The sequence below is a fragment of the Mixophyes fleayi genome, chromosome 6 (assembly GCF_038048845.1).
Source record: "Mixophyes fleayi isolate aMixFle1 chromosome 6, aMixFle1.hap1, whole genome shotgun sequence".
Lineage (NCBI taxonomy): Eukaryota > Metazoa > Chordata > Amphibia > Anura > Limnodynastidae > Mixophyes > Mixophyes fleayi.
This window is the reverse complement of record NC_134407.1, coordinates 216,428,667-216,446,152: the sequence shown is the minus strand read 5'-3', so window position 1 is coordinate 216,446,152 and position 17,486 is coordinate 216,428,667. Positions and strand designations below refer to the sequence as shown.

The following is a 17,486-nucleotide window of genomic DNA, read 5'->3' as shown; positions in this document are numbered from 1 at the left end:
TTCCTCGTCTCCCCAGGCAATTAATCACACTGTCTGCCCAGCTTCTTTCGGAATATTCACAGCATGTCACAGAAACAGCACTTCAAGGTGCATCACAATTGTTTCTCGGGCCACCGGCAAGTAAATAGAAAAGGAAGCTGCATGCTGCAACAGCAGCAGGGTTCTAAAAGGTGTGTGTCATAATCCTCACTTGCCTTTATTATGTCACTGGGTCCACAAGAGGGAGACACACTACGTCAGATTAATAGTTTCATTCATTCGGAGATCCAATTGAATTTGCAAATCACAAGTTGCTCCATTAAAGGAATAATTGGATCAATTCAGTAATCCTTTTGGACAAAGAAAAGGGTCTTCTTATCTGCAAATGCTTGTTTGCTAAAAGAGATAAGAAACAAAACAACAAAAAGACACAATAAATTGACACGAAATAAGACACAGGAGACAAAAATCTGTTCTTATGTTTTTTTGTTGCTGAAAAGAGACATGATTCTATTTTTTGATAACTGGATAAGAGAAGTGCACCGGTCCTGGAAGTACTGCAATACCAGGTCAATGCGTGGAGTGGACAGAGCAAGCTCTTCTTCCATCTCCCTGTTCTAAAAATCCATTTAATATATGGCCCCCAGATAGGGGGCGTATCAGATATTAAACTGATAAGAACAGATACTACACTTGATCTTAGCCAAAAGGCCGAGAAGCGATAACCTGAAAAGGGACCCAGGAAAGCGCCCGCTTCTCAGGCTAGGCCTGACAACTGTAGGAGACAGCCACGCCACACGCCGTATACTTTCTTCAGCGGCGGCCCACAACACTCCATTGCTGCACATTCTAGGCCCGACTAGCCTGAAAAGCCTGACACCTTCACTGGGACCCTCTTTACACCTCTCTGTCTGCAAAGGCACGCACATGAGCCGAGGACTTTTCAAACGAGATGCCTGCAAAATTTGCATTAACTCCTCCCCTTGACCATAAGTGCAACGACGCCCGCTGATTAGTCGGCCTGCCGTTCCGTCCTCGTCTCCCCAGGCAATTAATCACACTGTCTGCCCAGCTTCTTTCGGAATATTCACAGCATGTCACAGAAACAGCACTTCAAGGTGCATCACAATTGTTTCTCGGGCCACCGGCAAGTAAATAGAAAAGGAAGCTGCATGCTGCAACAGCAGCAGGGTTCTAAAAGGTGTGTGTCATAATCCTCACTTGCCTTTATTATGTCACTGGGTCCACAAGAGGGAGACACACTACGTCAGATTAATAGTTTCATTCATTCGGAGATCCAATTGAATTTGCAAATCACAAGTTGCTCCATTAAAGGAATAATTGGATCAATTCAGTAATCCTTTTGGACAAAGAAAAGGGTCTTCTTATCTGCAAATGCTTGTTTGCTAAAAGAGATAAGAAACAAAACAACAAAAAGACACAATAAATTGACACGAAATAAGACACAGGAGACAAAAATCTGTTCTTATGTTTTTTTGTTGCTGAAAAGAGACATGATTCTATTTTTTGATAACTGGATAAGAGAAGTGCACCGGTCCTGGAAGTACTGCAATACCAGGTCAATGCGTGGAGTGGACAGAGCAAGCTCTTCTTCCATCTCCCTGTTCTAAAAATCCATTTAATATATGGCCCCCAGATAGGGGGCGTATCAGATATTAAACTGATAAGAACAGATACTACACTTGATCTTAGCCAAAAGGCCGAGAAGCGATAACCTGAAAAGGGACCCAGGAAAGCGCCCGCTTCTCAGGCTAGGCCTGACAACTGTAGGAGACAGCCACGCCACACGCCGTATACTTTCTTCAGCGGCGGCCCACAACACTCCATTGCTGCACATTCTAGGCCCGACTAGCCTGAAAAGCCTGACACCTTCACTGGGACCCTCTTTACACCTCTCTGTCTGCAAAGGCACGCACATGAGCCGAGGACTTTTCAAACGAGATGCCTGCAAAATTTGCATTAACTCCTCCCCTTGACCATAAGTGCAACGACGCCCGCTGATTAGTCGGCCTGCCGTTCCGTCCTCGTCTCCCCAGGCAATTAATCACACTGTCTGCCCAGCTTCTTTCGGAATATTCACAGCATGTCACAGAAACAGCACTTCAAGGTGCATCACAATTGTTTCTCGGGCCACCGGCAAGTAAATAGAAAAGGAAGCTGCATGCTGCAACAGCAGCAGGGTTCTAAAAGGTGTGTGTCATAATCCTCACTTGCCTTTATTATGTCACTGGGTCCACAAGAGGGAGACACACTACGTCAGATTAATAGTTTCATTCATTCGGAGATCCAATTGAATTTGCAAATCACAAGTTGCTCCATTAAAGGAATAATTGGATCAATTCAGTAATCCTTTTGGACAAAGAAAAGGGTCTTCTTATCTGCAAATGCTTGTTTGCTAAAAGAGATAAGAAACAAAACAACAAAAAGACACAATAAATTGACACGAAATAAGACACAGGAGACAAAAATCTGTTCTTATGTTTTTTTGTTGCTGAAAAGAGACATGATTCTATTTTTTGATAACTGGATAAGAGAAGTGCACCGGTCCTGGAAGTACTGCAATACCAGGTCAATGCGTGGAGTGGACAGAGCAAGCTCTTCTTCCATCTCCCTGTTCTAAAAATCCATTTAATATATGGCCCCCAGATAGGGGGCGTATCAGATATTAAACTGATAAGAACAGATACTACACTTGATCTTAGCCAAAAGGCCGAGAAGCGATAACCTGAAAAGGGACCCAGGAAAGCGCCCGCTTCTCAGGCTAGGCCTGACAACTGTAGGAGACAGCCACGCCACACGCCGTATACTTTCTTCAGCGGCGGCCCACAACACTCCATTGCTGCACATTCTAGGCCCGACTAGCCTGAAAAGCCTGACACCTTCACTGGGACCCTCTTTACACCTCTCTGTCTGCAAAGGCACGCACATGAGCCGAGGACTTTTCAAACGAGATGCCTGCAAAATTTGCATTAACTCCTCCCCTTGACCATAAGTGCAACGACGCCCGCTGATTAGTCGGCCTGCCGTTCCGTCCTCGTCTCCCCAGGCAATTAATCACACTGTCTGCCCAGCTTCTTTCGGAATATTCACAGCATGTCACAGAAACAGCACTTCAAGGTGCATCACAATTGTTTCTCGGGCCACCGGCAAGTAAATAGAAAAGGAAGCTGCATGCTGCAACAGCAGCAGGGTTCTAAAAGGTGTGTGTCATAATCCTCACTTGCCTTTATTATGTCACTGGGTCCACAAGAGGGAGACACACTACGTCAGATTAATAGTTTCATTCATTCGGAGATCCAATTGAATTTGCAAATCACAAGTTGCTCCATTAAAGGAATAATTGGATCAATTCAGTAATCCTTTTGGACAAAGAAAAGGGTCTTCTTATCTGCAAATGCTTGTTTGCTAAAAGAGATAAGAAACAAAACAACAAAAAGACACAATAAATTGACACGAAATAAGACACAGGAGACAAAAATCTGTTCTTATGTTTTTTTGTTGCTGAAAAGAGACATGATTCTATTTTTTGATAACTGGATAAGAGAAGTGCACCGGTCCTGGAAGTACTGCAATACCAGGTCAATGCGTGGAGTGGACAGAGCAAGCTCTTCTTCCATCTCCCTGTTCTAAAAATCCATTTAATATATGGCCCCCAGATAGGGGGCGTATCAGATATTAAACTGATAAGAACAGATACTACACTTGATCTTAGCCAAAAGGCCGAGAAGCGATAACCTGAAAAGGGACCCAGGAAAGCGCCCGCTTCTCAGGCTAGGCCTGACAACTGTAGGAGACAGCCACGCCACACGCCGTATACTTTCTTCAGCGGCGGCCCACAACACTCCATTGCTGCACATTCTAGGCCCGACTAGCCTGAAAAGCCTGACACCTTCACTGGGACCCTCTTTACACCTCTCTGTCTGCAAAGGCACGCACATGAGCCGAGGACTTTTCAAACGAGATGCCTGCAAAATTTGCATTAACTCCTCCCCTTGACCATAAGTGCAACGACGCCCGCTGATTAGTCGGCCTGCCGTTCCGTCCTCGTCTCCCCAGGCAATTAATCACACTGTCTGCCCAGCTTCTTTCGGAATATTCACAGCATGTCACAGAAACAGCACTTCAAGGTGCATCACAATTGTTTCTCGGGCCACCGGCAAGTAAATAGAAAAGGAAGCTGCATGCTGCAACAGCAGCAGGGTTCTAAAAGGTGTGTGTCATAATCCTCACTTGCCTTTATTATGTCACTGGGTCCACAAGAGGGAGACACACTACGTCAGATTAATAGTTTCATTCATTCGGAGATCCAATTGAATTTGCAAATCACAAGTTGCTCCATTAAAGGAATAATTGGATCAATTCAGTAATCCTTTTGGACAAAGAAAAGGGTCTTCTTATCTGCAAATGCTTGTTTGCTAAAAGAGATAAGAAACAAAACAACAAAAAGACACAATAAATTGACACGAAATAAGACACAGGAGACAAAAATCTGTTCTTATGTTTTTTTGTTGCTGAAAAGAGACATGATTCTATTTTTTGATAACTGGATAAGAGAAGTGCACCGGTCCTGGAAGTACTGCAATACCAGGTCAATGCGTGGAGTGGACAGAGCAAGCTCTTCTTCCATCTCCCTGTTCTAAAAATCCATTTAATATATGGCCCCCAGATAGGGGGCGTATCAGATATTAAACTGATAAGAACAGATACTACACTTGATCTTAGCCAAAAGGCCGAGAAGCGATAACCTGAAAAGGGACCCAGGAAAGCGCCCGCTTCTCAGGCTAGGCCTGACAACTGTAGGAGACAGCCACGCCACACGCCGTATACTTTCTTCAGCGGCGGCCCACAACACTCCATTGCTGCACATTCTAGGCCCGACTAGCCTGAAAAGCCTGACACCTTCACTGGGACCCTCTTTACACCTCTCTGTCTGCAAAGGCACGCACATGAGCCGAGGACTTTTCAAACGAGATGCCTGCAAAATTTGCATTAACTCCTCCCCTTGACCATAAGTGCAACGACGCCCGCTGATTAGTCGGCCTGCCGTTCCGTCCTCGTCTCCCCAGGCAATTAATCACACTGTCTGCCCAGCTTCTTTCGGAATATTCACAGCATGTCACAGAAACAGCACTTCAAGGTGCATCACAATTGTTTCTCGGGCCACCGGCAAGTAAATAGAAAAGGAAGCTGCATGCTGCAACAGCAGCAGGGTTCTAAAAGGTGTGTGTCATAATCCTCACTTGCCTTTATTATGTCACTGGGTCCACAAGAGGGAGACACACTACGTCAGATTAATAGTTTCATTCATTCGGAGATCCAATTGAATTTGCAAATCACAAGTTGCTCCATTAAAGGAATAATTGGATCAATTCAGTAATCCTTTTGGACAAAGAAAAGGGTCTTCTTATCTGCAAATGCTTGTTTGCTAAAAGAGATAAGAAACAAAACAACAAAAAGACACAATAAATTGACACGAAATAAGACACAGGAGACAAAAATCTGTTCTTATGTTTTTTTGTTGCTGAAAAGAGACATGATTCTATTTTTTGATAACTGGATAAGAGAAGTGCACCGGTCCTGGAAGTACTGCAATACCAGGTCAATGCGTGGAGTGGACAGAGCAAGCTCTTCTTCCATCTCCCTGTTCTAAAAATCCATTTAATATATGGCCCCCAGATAGGGGGCGTATCAGATATTAAACTGATAAGAACAGATACTACACTTGATCTTAGCCAAAAGGCCGAGAAGCGATAACCTGAAAAGGGACCCAGGAAAGCGCCCGCTTCTCAGGCTAGGCCTGACAACTGTAGGAGACAGCCACGCCACACGCCGTATACTTTCTTCAGCGGCGGCCCACAACACTCCATTGCTGCACATTCTAGGCCCGACTAGCCTGAAAAGCCTGACACCTTCACTGGGACCCTCTTTACACCTCTCTGTCTGCAAAGGCACGCACATGAGCCGAGGACTTTTCAAACGAGATGCCTGCAAAATTTGCATTAACTCCTCCCCTTGACCATAAGTGCAACGACGCCCGCTGATTAGTCGGCCTGCCGTTCCGTCCTCGTCTCCCCAGGCAATTAATCACACTGTCTGCCCAGCTTCTTTCGGAATATTCACAGCATGTCACAGAAACAGCACTTCAAGGTGCATCACAATTGTTTCTCGGGCCACCGGCAAGTAAATAGAAAAGGAAGCTGCATGCTGCAACAGCAGCAGGGTTCTAAAAGGTGTGTGTCATAATCCTCACTTGCCTTTATTATGTCACTGGGTCCACAAGAGGGAGACACACTACGTCAGATTAATAGTTTCATTCATTCGGAGATCCAATTGAATTTGCAAATCACAAGTTGCTCCATTAAAGGAATAATTGGATCAATTCAGTAATCCTTTTGGACAAAGAAAAGGGTCTTCTTATCTGCAAATGCTTGTTTGCTAAAAGAGATAAGAAACAAAACAACAAAAAGACACAATAAATTGACACGAAATAAGACACAGGAGACAAAAATCTGTTCTTATGTTTTTTTGTTGCTGAAAAGAGACATGATTCTATTTTTTGATAACTGGATAAGAGAAGTGCACCGGTCCTGGAAGTACTGCAATACCAGGTCAATGCGTGGAGTGGACAGAGCAAGCTCTTCTTCCATCTCCCTGTTCTAAAAATCCATTTAATATATGGCCCCCAGATAGGGGGCGTATCAGATATTAAACTGATAAGAACAGATACTACACTTGATCTTAGCCAAAAGGCCGAGAAGCGATAACCTGAAAAGGGACCCAGGAAAGCGCCCGCTTCTCAGGCTAGGCCTGACAACTGTAGGAGACAGCCACGCCACACGCCGTATACTTTCTTCAGCGGCGGCCCACAACACTCCATTGCTGCACATTCTAGGCCCGACTAGCCTGAAAAGCCTGACACCTTCACTGGGACCCTCTTTACACCTCTCTGTCTGCAAAGGCACGCACATGAGCCGAGGACTTTTCAAACGAGATGCCTGCAAAATTTGCATTAACTCCTCCCCTTGACCATAAGTGCAACGACGCCCGCTGATTAGTCGGCCTGCCGTTCCGTCCTCGTCTCCCCAGGCAATTAATCACACTGTCTGCCCAGCTTCTTTCGGAATATTCACAGCATGTCACAGAAACAGCACTTCAAGGTGCATCACAATTGTTTCTCGGGCCACCGGCAAGTAAATAGAAAAGGAAGCTGCATGCTGCAACAGCAGCAGGGTTCTAAAAGGTGTGTGTCATAATCCTCACTTGCCTTTATTATGTCACTGGGTCCACAAGAGGGAGACACACTACGTCAGATTAATAGTTTCATTCATTCGGAGATCCAATTGAATTTGCAAATCACAAGTTGCTCCATTAAAGGAATAATTGGATCAATTCAGTAATCCTTTTGGACAAAGAAAAGGGTCTTCTTATCTGCAAATGCTTGTTTGCTAAAAGAGATAAGAAACAAAACAACAAAAAGACACAATAAATTGACACGAAATAAGACACAGGAGACAAAAATCTGTTCTTATGTTTTTTTGTTGCTGAAAAGAGACATGATTCTATTTTTTGATAACTGGATAAGAGAAGTGCACCGGTCCTGGAAGTACTGCAATACCAGGTCAATGCGTGGAGTGGACAGAGCAAGCTCTTCTTCCATCTCCCTGTTCTAAAAATCCATTTAATATATGGCCCCCAGATAGGGGGCGTATCAGATATTAAACTGATAAGAACAGATACTACACTTGATCTTAGCCAAAAGGCCGAGAAGCGATAACCTGAAAAGGGACCCAGGAAAGCGCCCGCTTCTCAGGCTAGGCCTGACAACTGTAGGAGACAGCCACGCCACACGCCGTATACTTTCTTCAGCGGCGGCCCACAACACTCCATTGCTGCACATTCTAGGCCCGACTAGCCTGAAAAGCCTGACACCTTCACTGGGACCCTCTTTACACCTCTCTGTCTGCAAAGGCACGCACATGAGCCGAGGACTTTTCAAACGAGATGCCTGCAAAATTTGCATTAACTCCTCCCCTTGACCATAAGTGCAACGACGCCCGCTGATTAGTCGGCCTGCCGTTCCGTCCTCGTCTCCCCAGGCAATTAATCACACTGTCTGCCCAGCTTCTTTCGGAATATTCACAGCATGTCACAGAAACAGCACTTCAAGGTGCATCACAATTGTTTCTCGGGCCACCGGCAAGTAAATAGAAAAGGAAGCTGCATGCTGCAACAGCAGCAGGGTTCTAAAAGGTGTGTGTCATAATCCTCACTTGCCTTTATTATGTCACTGGGTCCACAAGAGGGAGACACACTACGTCAGATTAATAGTTTCATTCATTCGGAGATCCAATTGAATTTGCAAATCACAAGTTGCTCCATTAAAGGAATAATTGGATCAATTCAGTAATCCTTTTGGACAAAGAAAAGGGTCTTCTTATCTGCAAATGCTTGTTTGCTAAAAGAGATAAGAAACAAAACAACAAAAAGACACAATAAATTGACACGAAATAAGACACAGGAGACAAAAATCTGTTCTTATGTTTTTTTGTTGCTGAAAAGAGACATGATTCTATTTTTTGATAACTGGATAAGAGAAGTGCACCGGTCCTGGAAGTACTGCAATACCAGGTCAATGCGTGGAGTGGACAGAGCAAGCTCTTCTTCCATCTCCCTGTTCTAAAAATCCATTTAATATATGGCCCCCAGATAGGGGGCGTATCAGATATTAAACTGATAAGAACAGATACTACACTTGATCTTAGCCAAAAGGCCGAGAAGCGATAACCTGAAAAGGGACCCAGGAAAGCGCCCGCTTCTCAGGCTAGGCCTGACAACTGTAGGAGACAGCCACGCCACACGCCGTATACTTTCTTCAGCGGCGGCCCACAACACTCCATTGCTGCACATTCTAGGCCCGACTAGCCTGAAAAGCCTGACACCTTCACTGGGACCCTCTTTACACCTCTCTGTCTGCAAAGGCACGCACATGAGCCGAGGACTTTTCAAACGAGATGCCTGCAAAATTTGCATTAACTCCTCCCCTTGACCATAAGTGCAACGACGCCCGCTGATTAGTCGGCCTGCCGTTCCGTCCTCGTCTCCCCAGGCAATTAATCACACTGTCTGCCCAGCTTCTTTCGGAATATTCACAGCATGTCACAGAAACAGCACTTCAAGGTGCATCACAATTGTTTCTCGGGCCACCGGCAAGTAAATAGAAAAGGAAGCTGCATGCTGCAACAGCAGCAGGGTTCTAAAAGGTGTGTGTCATAATCCTCACTTGCCTTTATTATGTCACTGGGTCCACAAGAGGGAGACACACTACGTCAGATTAATAGTTTCATTCATTCGGAGATCCAATTGAATTTGCAAATCACAAGTTGCTCCATTAAAGGAATAATTGGATCAATTCAGTAATCCTTTTGGACAAAGAAAAGGGTCTTCTTATCTGCAAATGCTTGTTTGCTAAAAGAGATAAGAAACAAAACAACAAAAAGACACAATAAATTGACACGAAATAAGACACAGGAGACAAAAATCTGTTCTTATGTTTTTTTGTTGCTGAAAAGAGACATGATTCTATTTTTTGATAACTGGATAAGAGAAGTGCACCGGTCCTGGAAGTACTGCAATACCAGGTCAATGCGTGGAGTGGACAGAGCAAGCTCTTCTTCCATCTCCCTGTTCTAAAAATCCATTTAATATATGGCCCCCAGATAGGGGGCGTATCAGATATTAAACTGATAAGAACAGATACTACACTTGATCTTAGCCAAAAGGCCGAGAAGCGATAACCTGAAAAGGGACCCAGGAAAGCGCCCGCTTCTCAGGCTAGGCCTGACAACTGTAGGAGACAGCCACGCCACACGCCGTATACTTTCTTCAGCGGCGGCCCACAACACTCCATTGCTGCACATTCTAGGCCCGACTAGCCTGAAAAGCCTGACACCTTCACTGGGACCCTCTTTACACCTCTCTGTCTGCAAAGGCACGCACATGAGCCGAGGACTTTTCAAACGAGATGCCTGCAAAATTTGCATTAACTCCTCCCCTTGACCATAAGTGCAACGACGCCCGCTGATTAGTCGGCCTGCCGTTCCGTCCTCGTCTCCCCAGGCAATTAATCACACTGTCTGCCCAGCTTCTTTCGGAATATTCACAGCATGTCACAGAAACAGCACTTCAAGGTGCATCACAATTGTTTCTCGGGCCACCGGCAAGTAAATAGAAAAGGAAGCTGCATGCTGCAACAGCAGCAGGGTTCTAAAAGGTGTGTGTCATAATCCTCACTTGCCTTTATTATGTCACTGGGTCCACAAGAGGGAGACACACTACGTCAGATTAATAGTTTCATTCATTCGGAGATCCAATTGAATTTGCAAATCACAAGTTGCTCCATTAAAGGAATAATTGGATCAATTCAGTAATCCTTTTGGACAAAGAAAAGGGTCTTCTTATCTGCAAATGCTTGTTTGCTAAAAGAGATAAGAAACAAAACAACAAAAAGACACAATAAATTGACACGAAATAAGACACAGGAGACAAAAATCTGTTCTTATGTTTTTTTGTTGCTGAAAAGAGACATGATTCTATTTTTTGATAACTGGATAAGAGAAGTGCACCGGTCCTGGAAGTACTGCAATACCAGGTCAATGCGTGGAGTGGACAGAGCAAGCTCTTCTTCCATCTCCCTGTTCTAAAAATCCATTTAATATATGGCCCCCAGATAGGGGGCGTATCAGATATTAAACTGATAAGAACAGATACTACACTTGATCTTAGCCAAAAGGCCGAGAAGCGATAACCTGAAAAGGGACCCAGGAAAGCGCCCGCTTCTCAGGCTAGGCCTGACAACTGTAGGAGACAGCCACGCCACACGCCGTATACTTTCTTCAGCGGCGGCCCACAACACTCCATTGCTGCACATTCTAGGCCCGACTAGCCTGAAAAGCCTGACACCTTCACTGGGACCCTCTTTACACCTCTCTGTCTGCAAAGGCACGCACATGAGCCGAGGACTTTTCAAACGAGATGCCTGCAAAATTTGCATTAACTCCTCCCCTTGACCATAAGTGCAACGACGCCCGCTGATTAGTCGGCCTGCCGTTCCGTCCTCGTCTCCCCAGGCAATTAATCACACTGTCTGCCCAGCTTCTTTCGGAATATTCACAGCATGTCACAGAAACAGCACTTCAAGGTGCATCACAATTGTTTCTCGGGCCACCGGCAAGTAAATAGAAAAGGAAGCTGCATGCTGCAACAGCAGCAGGGTTCTAAAAGGTGTGTGTCATAATCCTCACTTGCCTTTATTATGTCACTGGGTCCACAAGAGGGAGACACACTACGTCAGATTAATAGTTTCATTCATTCGGAGATCCAATTGAATTTGCAAATCACAAGTTGCTCCATTAAAGGAATAATTGGATCAATTCAGTAATCCTTTTGGACAAAGAAAAGGGTCTTCTTATCTGCAAATGCTTGTTTGCTAAAAGAGATAAGAAACAAAACAACAAAAAGACACAATAAATTGACACGAAATAAGACACAGGAGACAAAAATCTGTTCTTATGTTTTTTTGTTGCTGAAAAGAGACATGATTCTATTTTTTGATAACTGGATAAGAGAAGTGCACCGGTCCTGGAAGTACTGCAATACCAGGTCAATGCGTGGAGTGGACAGAGCAAGCTCTTCTTCCATCTCCCTGTTCTAAAAATCCATTTAATATATGGCCCCCAGATAGGGGGCGTATCAGATATTAAACTGATAAGAACAGATACTACACTTGATCTTAGCCAAAAGGCCGAGAAGCGATAACCTGAAAAGGGACCCAGGAAAGCGCCCGCTTCTCAGGCTAGGCCTGACAACTGTAGGAGACAGCCACGCCACACGCCGTATACTTTCTTCAGCGGCGGCCCACAACACTCCATTGCTGCACATTCTAGGCCCGACTAGCCTGAAAAGCCTGACACCTTCACTGGGACCCTCTTTACACCTCTCTGTCTGCAAAGGCACGCACATGAGCCGAGGACTTTTCAAACGAGATGCCTGCAAAATTTGCATTAACTCCTCCCCTTGACCATAAGTGCAACGACGCCCGCTGATTAGTCGGCCTGCCGTTCCGTCCTCGTCTCCCCAGGCAATTAATCACACTGTCTGCCCAGCTTCTTTCGGAATATTCACAGCATGTCACAGAAACAGCACTTCAAGGTGCATCACAATTGTTTCTCGGGCCACCGGCAAGTAAATAGAAAAGGAAGCTGCATGCTGCAACAGCAGCAGGGTTCTAAAAGGTGTGTGTCATAATCCTCACTTGCCTTTATTATGTCACTGGGTCCACAAGAGGGAGACACACTACGTCAGATTAATAGTTTCATTCATTCGGAGATCCAATTGAATTTGCAAATCACAAGTTGCTCCATTAAAGGAATAATTGGATCAATTCAGTAATCCTTTTGGACAAAGAAAAGGGTCTTCTTATCTGCAAATGCTTGTTTGCTAAAAGAGATAAGAAACAAAACAACAAAAAGACACAATAAATTGACACGAAATAAGACACAGGAGACAAAAATCTGTTCTTATGTTTTTTTGTTGCTGAAAAGAGACATGATTCTATTTTTTGATAACTGGATAAGAGAAGTGCACCGGTCCTGGAAGTACTGCAATACCAGGTCAATGCGTGGAGTGGACAGAGCAAGCTCTTCTTCCATCTCCCTGTTCTAAAAATCCATTTAATATATGGCCCCCAGATAGGGGGCGTATCAGATATTAAACTGATAAGAACAGATACTACACTTGATCTTAGCCAAAAGGCCGAGAAGCGATAACCTGAAAAGGGACCCAGGAAAGCGCCCGCTTCTCAGGCTAGGCCTGACAACTGTAGGAGACAGCCACGCCACACGCCGTATACTTTCTTCAGCGGCGGCCCACAACACTCCATTGCTGCACATTCTAGGCCCGACTAGCCTGAAAAGCCTGACACCTTCACTGGGACCCTCTTTACACCTCTCTGTCTGCAAAGGCACGCACATGAGCCGAGGACTTTTCAAACGAGATGCCTGCAAAATTTGCATTAACTCCTCCCCTTGACCATAAGTGCAACGACGCCCGCTGATTAGTCGGCCTGCCGTTCCGTCCTCGTCTCCCCAGGCAATTAATCACACTGTCTGCCCAGCTTCTTTCGGAATATTCACAGCATGTCACAGAAACAGCACTTCAAGGTGCATCACAATTGTTTCTCGGGCCACCGGCAAGTAAATAGAAAAGGAAGCTGCATGCTGCAACAGCAGCAGGGTTCTAAAAGGTGTGTGTCATAATCCTCACTTGCCTTTATTATGTCACTGGGTCCACAAGAGGGAGACACACTACGTCAGATTAATAGTTTCATTCATTCGGAGATCCAATTGAATTTGCAAATCACAAGTTGCTCCATTAAAGGAATAATTGGATCAATTCAGTAATCCTTTTGGACAAAGAAAAGGGTCTTCTTATCTGCAAATGCTTGTTTGCTAAAAGAGATAAGAAACAAAACAACAAAAAGACACAATAAATTGACACGAAATAAGACACAGGAGACAAAAATCTGTTCTTATGTTTTTTTGTTGCTGAAAAGAGACATGATTCTATTTTTTGATAACTGGATAAGAGAAGTGCACCGGTCCTGGAAGTACTGCAATACCAGGTCAATGCGTGGAGTGGACAGAGCAAGCTCTTCTTCCATCTCCCTGTTCTAAAAATCCATTTAATATATGGCCCCCAGATAGGGGGCGTATCAGATATTAAACTGATAAGAACAGATACTACACTTGATCTTAGCCAAAAGGCCGAGAAGCGATAACCTGAAAAGGGACCCAGGAAAGCGCCCGCTTCTCAGGCTAGGCCTGACAACTGTAGGAGACAGCCACGCCACACGCCGTATACTTTCTTCAGCGGCGGCCCACAACACTCCATTGCTGCACATTCTAGGCCCGACTAGCCTGAAAAGCCTGACACCTTCACTGGGACCCTCTTTACACCTCTCTGTCTGCAAAGGCACGCACATGAGCCGAGGACTTTTCAAACGAGATGCCTGCAAAATTTGCATTAACTCCTCCCCTTGACCATAAGTGCAACGACGCCCGCTGATTAGTCGGCCTGCCGTTCCGTCCTCGTCTCCCCAGGCAATTAATCACACTGTCTGCCCAGCTTCTTTCGGAATATTCACAGCATGTCACAGAAACAGCACTTCAAGGTGCATCACAATTGTTTCTCGGGCCACCGGCAAGTAAATAGAAAAGGAAGCTGCATGCTGCAACAGCAGCAGGGTTCTAAAAGGTGTGTGTCATAATCCTCACTTGCCTTTATTATGTCACTGGGTCCACAAGAGGGAGACACACTACGTCAGATTAATAGTTTCATTCATTCGGAGATCCAATTGAATTTGCAAATCACAAGTTGCTCCATTAAAGGAATAATTGGATCAATTCAGTAATCCTTTTGGACAAAGAAAAGGGTCTTCTTATCTGCAAATGCTTGTTTGCTAAAAGAGATAAGAAACAAAACAACAAAAAGACACAATAAATTGACACGAAATAAGACACAGGAGACAAAAATCTGTTCTTATGTTTTTTTGTTGCTGAAAAGAGACATGATTCTATTTTTTGATAACTGGATAAGAGAAGTGCACCGGTCCTGGAAGTACTGCAATACCAGGTCAATGCGTGGAGTGGACAGAGCAAGCTCTTCTTCCATCTCCCTGTTCTAAAAATCCATTTAATATATGGCCCCCAGATAGGGGGCGTATCAGATATTAAACTGATAAGAACAGATACTACACTTGATCTTAGCCAAAAGGCCGAGAAGCGATAACCTGAAAAGGGACCCAGGAAAGCGCCCGCTTCTCAGGCTAGGCCTGACAACTGTAGGAGACAGCCACGCCACACGCCGTATACTTTCTTCAGCGGCGGCCCACAACACTCCATTGCTGCACATTCTAGGCCCGACTAGCCTGAAAAGCCTGACACCTTCACTGGGACCCTCTTTACACCTCTCTGTCTGCAAAGGCACGCACATGAGCCGAGGACTTTTCAAACGAGATGCCTGCAAAATTTGCATTAACTCCTCCCCTTGACCATAAGTGCAACGACGCCCGCTGATTAGTCGGCCTGCCGTTCCGTCCTCGTCTCCCCAGGCAATTAATCACACTGTCTGCCCAGCTTCTTTCGGAATATTCACAGCATGTCACAGAAACAGCACTTCAAGGTGCATCACAATTGTTTCTCGGGCCACCGGCAAGTAAATAGAAAAGGAAGCTGCATGCTGCAACAGCAGCAGGGTTCTAAAAGGTGTGTGTCATAATCCTCACTTGCCTTTATTATGTCACTGGGTCCACAAGAGGGAGACACACTACGTCAGATTAATAGTTTCATTCATTCGGAGATCCAATTGAATTTGCAAATCACAAGTTGCTCCATTAAAGGAATAATTGGATCAATTCAGTAATCCTTTTGGACAAAGAAAAGGGTCTTCTTATCTGCAAATGCTTGTTTGCTAAAAGAGATAAGAAACAAAACAACAAAAAGACACAATAAATTGACACGAAATAAGACACAGGAGACAAAAATCTGTTCTTATGTTTTTTTGTTGCTGAAAAGAGACATGATTCTATTTTTTGATAACTGGATAAGAGAAGTGCACCGGTCCTGGAAGTACTGCAATACCAGGTCAATGCGTGGAGTGGACAGAGCAAGCTCTTCTTCCATCTCCCTGTTCTAAAAATCCATTTAATATATGGCCCCCAGATAGGGGGCGTATCAGATATTAAACTGATAAGAACAGATACTACACTTGATCTTAGCCAAAAGGCCGAGAAGCGATAACCTGAAAAGGGACCCAGGAAAGCGCCCGCTTCTCAGGCTAGGCCTGACAACTGTAGGAGACAGCCACGCCACACGCCGTATACTTTCTTCAGCGGCGGCCCACAACACTCCATTGCTGCACATTCTAGGCCCGACTAGCCTGAAAAGCCTGACACCTTCACTGGGACCCTCTTTACACCTCTCTGTCTGCAAAGGCACGCACATGAGCCGAGGACTTTTCAAACGAGATGCCTGCAAAATTTGCATTAACTCCTCCCCTTGACCATAAGTGCAACGACGCCCGCTGATTAGTCGGCCTGCCGTTCCGTCCTCGTCTCCCCAGGCAATTAATCACACTGTCTGCCCAGCTTCTTTCGGAATATTCACAGCATGTCACAGAAACAGCACTTCAAGGTGCATCACAATTGTTTCTCGGGCCACCGGCAAGTAAATAGAAAAGGAAGCTGCATGCTGCAACAGCAGCAGGGTTCTAAAAGGTGTGTGTCATAATCCTCACTTGCCTTTATTATGTCACTGGGTCCACAAGAGGGAGACACACTACGTCAGATTAATAGTTTCATTCATTCGGAGATCCAATTGAATTTGCAAATCACAAGTTGCTCCATTAAAGGAATAATTGGATCAATTCAGTAATCCTTTTGGACAAAGAAAAGGGTCTTCTTATCTGCAAATGCTTGTTTGCTAAAAGAGATAAGAAACAAAACAACAAAAAGACACAATAAATTGACACGAAATAAGACACAGGAGACAAAAATCTGTTCTTATGTTTTTTTGTTGCTGAAAAGAGACATGATTCTATTTTTTGATAACTGGATAAGAGAAGTGCACCGGTCCTGGAAGTACTGCAATACCAGGTCAATGCGTGGAGTGGACAGAGCAAGCTCTTCTTCCATCTCCCTGTTCTAAAAATCCATTTAATATATGGCCCCCAGATAGGGGGCGTATCAGATATTAAACTGATAAGAACAGATACTACACTTGATCTTAGCCAAAAGGCCGAGAAGCGATAACCTGAAAAGGGACCCAGGAAAGCGCCCGCTTCTCAGGCTAGGCCTGACAACTGTAGGAGACAGCCACGCCACACGCCGTATACTTTCTTCAGCGGCGGCGACGACGACGGGTGCAAAGGTCTAAGTCTATTTATATATTATATAACTTATCTCCTTTGTGATCAAACATAATATTTGATCATGACATTAAACTCCATTTTATTTCACACGATTACACTAATTCTCATGTCCACTTTTATCTTGAGGAGACTAAAATAATTAATACACTGTAAACAATATTTAATTGGGTTTTCCATTACGTACAGCACAACACAATATTTGACAGCTTTATTTTTAAGAATTTCTCTGTCTTTTTATGTATCTACTACAATTAAATATGATTTTCACACTTTTAAAAACAGAACATTCAATAAAGAATATTTAACAACATTATTGCATCTAATATGCATTTATTATATATGCATACTAATAGAAACACTTGAGTTTCAAACTTCAAGAATACACTTCGTGTTTCTTGGGAATTATCATTTGAAAGAGGCTTATTCAATGTTTAAACACTTTTAATTTAACTTTTTTTATTGAGACTGTATAAATATGCAACTATTATATTACAGAATCGGTA

The 17,486-nt window shown here is 44.3% G+C and overlaps 17 non-coding genes across 17 annotated transcripts; all 17 read right to left on the bottom strand.

Annotated features, from left to right (window-relative positions):
- Positions 1 to 511: 511 nt before the first annotated feature.
- LOC142095632 (U2 spliceosomal RNA) lies at positions 512 to 702 on the bottom strand. The gene has a single exon (XR_012677828.1). It is a non-coding gene; the product is annotated as a U2 spliceosomal RNA (small nuclear RNA).
- Positions 703 to 1,521: 819 nt separating this feature from the next.
- LOC142095631 (U2 spliceosomal RNA) lies at positions 1,522 to 1,712 on the bottom strand. Its single transcript, XR_012677827.1, has one exon. It is a non-coding gene; the product is annotated as a U2 spliceosomal RNA (small nuclear RNA).
- Positions 1,713 to 2,531: 819 nt separating this feature from the next.
- Positions 2,532 to 2,722, bottom strand: LOC142095630 (U2 spliceosomal RNA). Its single transcript, XR_012677826.1, has one exon. It is a non-coding gene; the product is annotated as a U2 spliceosomal RNA (small nuclear RNA).
- Positions 2,723 to 3,541: 819 nt separating this feature from the next.
- Positions 3,542 to 3,732, bottom strand: LOC142095629 (U2 spliceosomal RNA). The gene has a single exon (XR_012677825.1). It is a non-coding gene; the product is annotated as a U2 spliceosomal RNA (small nuclear RNA).
- An 819-nt stretch (positions 3,733 to 4,551) lies between these two features.
- Positions 4,552 to 4,742, bottom strand: LOC142095628 (U2 spliceosomal RNA). The gene has a single exon (XR_012677824.1). It is a non-coding gene; the product is annotated as a U2 spliceosomal RNA (small nuclear RNA).
- Positions 4,743 to 5,561: 819 nt separating this feature from the next.
- LOC142095627 (U2 spliceosomal RNA) lies at positions 5,562 to 5,752 on the bottom strand. Its single transcript, XR_012677823.1, has one exon. It is a non-coding gene; the product is annotated as a U2 spliceosomal RNA (small nuclear RNA).
- Positions 5,753 to 6,571: 819 nt separating this feature from the next.
- On the bottom strand, positions 6,572 to 6,762 carry LOC142095626 (U2 spliceosomal RNA). The gene has a single exon (XR_012677822.1). It is a non-coding gene; the product is annotated as a U2 spliceosomal RNA (small nuclear RNA).
- An 819-nt stretch (positions 6,763 to 7,581) lies between these two features.
- Positions 7,582 to 7,772, bottom strand: LOC142095624 (U2 spliceosomal RNA). The gene has a single exon (XR_012677821.1). It is a non-coding gene; the product is annotated as a U2 spliceosomal RNA (small nuclear RNA).
- Positions 7,773 to 8,591: 819 nt separating this feature from the next.
- On the bottom strand, positions 8,592 to 8,782 carry LOC142095623 (U2 spliceosomal RNA). Its single transcript, XR_012677820.1, has one exon. It is a non-coding gene; the product is annotated as a U2 spliceosomal RNA (small nuclear RNA).
- Positions 8,783 to 9,601: 819 nt separating this feature from the next.
- Positions 9,602 to 9,792, bottom strand: LOC142095622 (U2 spliceosomal RNA). Its single transcript, XR_012677819.1, has one exon. It is a non-coding gene; the product is annotated as a U2 spliceosomal RNA (small nuclear RNA).
- An 819-nt stretch (positions 9,793 to 10,611) lies between these two features.
- On the bottom strand, positions 10,612 to 10,802 carry LOC142095621 (U2 spliceosomal RNA). The gene has a single exon (XR_012677818.1). It is a non-coding gene; the product is annotated as a U2 spliceosomal RNA (small nuclear RNA).
- An 819-nt stretch (positions 10,803 to 11,621) lies between these two features.
- On the bottom strand, positions 11,622 to 11,812 carry LOC142095620 (U2 spliceosomal RNA). Its single transcript, XR_012677817.1, has one exon. It is a non-coding gene; the product is annotated as a U2 spliceosomal RNA (small nuclear RNA).
- Positions 11,813 to 12,631: 819 nt separating this feature from the next.
- LOC142095619 (U2 spliceosomal RNA) lies at positions 12,632 to 12,822 on the bottom strand. Its single transcript, XR_012677816.1, has one exon. It is a non-coding gene; the product is annotated as a U2 spliceosomal RNA (small nuclear RNA).
- Positions 12,823 to 13,641: 819 nt separating this feature from the next.
- LOC142095618 (U2 spliceosomal RNA) lies at positions 13,642 to 13,832 on the bottom strand. The gene has a single exon (XR_012677815.1). It is a non-coding gene; the product is annotated as a U2 spliceosomal RNA (small nuclear RNA).
- An 819-nt stretch (positions 13,833 to 14,651) lies between these two features.
- LOC142095617 (U2 spliceosomal RNA) lies at positions 14,652 to 14,842 on the bottom strand. The gene has a single exon (XR_012677814.1). It is a non-coding gene; the product is annotated as a U2 spliceosomal RNA (small nuclear RNA).
- Positions 14,843 to 15,661: 819 nt separating this feature from the next.
- LOC142095616 (U2 spliceosomal RNA) lies at positions 15,662 to 15,852 on the bottom strand. The gene has a single exon (XR_012677813.1). It is a non-coding gene; the product is annotated as a U2 spliceosomal RNA (small nuclear RNA).
- Positions 15,853 to 16,671: 819 nt separating this feature from the next.
- Positions 16,672 to 16,862, bottom strand: LOC142095615 (U2 spliceosomal RNA). The gene has a single exon (XR_012677812.1). It is a non-coding gene; the product is annotated as a U2 spliceosomal RNA (small nuclear RNA).
- Positions 16,863 to 17,486: the final 624 nt, after the last annotated feature.